Consider the following 2,597-nt stretch of genomic DNA (forward strand, 5'->3'; position numbering starts at 1 on the left):
ATAACTGAATTTTGCCAGAGTACGAGATGTTAAAGCAAAGATGGGATGGGATATTCGAGAAAGAAGAAACAATGGAATGAATGTTCCCAGTTAATGGATCAGAAGTTCTGAGTGATTTAGAAAGACCTAAGAGAGGGGTCAGCCTGGGGAGGTCTCCAGGAGCCCAGCATTCAAAGGGTCTGAGATACATTTGCAAGGACTTGTTTGCTATTTATAGACCCCCTGTTCTAAGCACTGAGTTTGTTGTTTAAAGATTCCCACACTGCAACTTTTTATCATGTAAATACTAATTAGTTAAGGTTTATCTTTGAAATCACAGATTTTCAAATGATCAGATTATCATTGTAGTGGGGAGTTTTGACAATTAAAAAAAGGTTTACTTCGCTGTGTTTTAAGCAATTCAGTAAATAGACTCAAAATTTCTAGCAGTGAGGAAAGATCAAAAAAAAAAGAAAAAGGAAACCAGATTTTCTTTAAAACCGAATGTATTTGTGTTAATGATGACTAGGATATGGTAAATTTTAAATTTGAATCCTGTTTAAGCAATGTCTAAAATAGCTACCTATTCCAAAAATATTTTGGGAGTGCATCATTATGTAAATGTAGTGAAGATAGACTGAATGGTAAATAATACTATGTTTTTTAAAATGGTCAGTATATTTTTATAAAAAATTCAGGAAAGTAGTTAGGTTTCACACTTAAAATTATTTTTGTCCTTGCTAGTGAGATTAATAACACTTGTTTACTTTTTAATACGTAGTAGACATTGTTTTTAAAACTCTACTTGTTTAACCCATTTAATCCATACAACAACTCGTGGAAGTAAGTAGTATTATCATCCCCATTTTTGCAGGTAAGAACATTTAAATGTGAGAGGTTAATTAACTTTCCCAAGGTCACCCAGCTAATATGTGGAAGGGCCAAGGTGTCAGCCTAGGTAATCAGGCTCTGGAGTCGGTGCTTAAGCACCAAGAGATACTAATCCCACAGGGAAATGGCTATTCTATGTCTTATAAAGACAGTATACACATTAAGAAACATAAAATTACAATTAAGAAAAATTGGCCAGGCTACATTATAATTATGAATTGAAAATAAAGTTGGTAATTGTAATGTAGAAGAACAATATAAACATAAAGTAAATCTCTCAGTAGTTCATTTATTTACAAATAAACATGTTAACTGAAATCAAACAAGTCAGAGAAGTTCAATTGCATTGTATTATAGTGGAGAGAATACAGAAGCCATTTCCGGACCTACCAATTATGACTGTGTCATTCATTGCACAAGTCTCCTAATCTCTGTGTATTTCACTTTTCTCCTCTCTAAATAGGAAGGCTTGTACTAATTATTTTTAAGATCCTTTCTTTGCTAACCTTTTAGATTTGTTTCTTTTAAATGAATATGGGTAGTTTTTCTAAGTCAAATTTAAATCGAATATTTTTTCATTGAAACATGTTACCTACTGGGGAATTGTTGTTTGTAAGCAGCATGTATTCAGTATTCATATTTTCTCTATGATGGCTACTTTTGGGAGATGTTATCAAAATGGCTAATTAGTGTCTATTGTTACAAGTTAAGAGAAATAATCAAATGAGGATTAATTGAATAAAAGCCATAAACTCAAATGTGAAGTTATCCTTACAGCACTGGATTATGACTCATTCCTTCAGAGGTACCTCAGTCAAATTCTAGCATGCTGCATACAGTGGACATTCTGTATATACTATTGATTTGCATACACAAACTGTTTCCTCCTCACGCATTCATTTTGATAAATGCTATATCTACTGCCACCTGGTGTTCAAAATATGTCAAGTGTTTTAGAAAGTCATAAAAATCTTTTACACTGTTTTCTTTTTCTTCTATTTTTGTTTTACTTTATTTTTTTAGGGAAGTTTTGGGTTTACAACAAATCTGAAAGGGAGGTACAGAGCTTTCTCATATACCCCCTGCCCCCATGCATGCCCAGCCTTCCACATTATCAACATCACTCACCCGAATGGTTTATTTTTTACCAAGGATGAACTTACATTAATTCATCATAATCGCTCAAAGTCCATAGTTTACCTTAGAGTTCACTCTTAGTGTTGTACATTCTATGGGATATTGGACAATTGTATAATTACATATGTCCATCATTAAACTAACTTACAGAGTATTTTCACTGCCCTAAAAATTTTCTATGCTCTGCTTCTTCATCTCTTCCCTCTCCCCCTCCGCCCTTGGCAACCATTGATCTTTTTATTGTCTCCATAGTTTTGCCTTTTCCAGAATGTCATATAGTTTGAATCATACAGTATTATGTACCTTTTCAGACTGGTTCTTTCACTTAATGATATGAATTTAAATTTTCTCCATGTCTTTTCATGGCTTGATAGCTCATTTCTTTTCAGCACTAATATTCCATTGTGTGGACGTACCTTGGTTTATTTATCTATTCATCTGCTGAAAGATATCTTGGTTGCTTCCAAGTTTTGGCAATTATTAGTAAAACTGCTATAATGTCTGTATGCAGGTTTTCGTGTGAACATAAATTTTCAGCTCTTTTGGGTAATATCAAGGAGGGCAATTGCTCAATCATATGCTAAGAGTAA

The sequence above is a fragment of the Leucopleurus acutus genome (genome assembly GCF_964270905.1).
Source record: "Leucopleurus acutus genome assembly, chromosome: 6".
NCBI classification, from domain to species: Eukaryota; Metazoa; Chordata; class Mammalia; order Artiodactyla; family Delphinidae; genus Leucopleurus; species Leucopleurus acutus.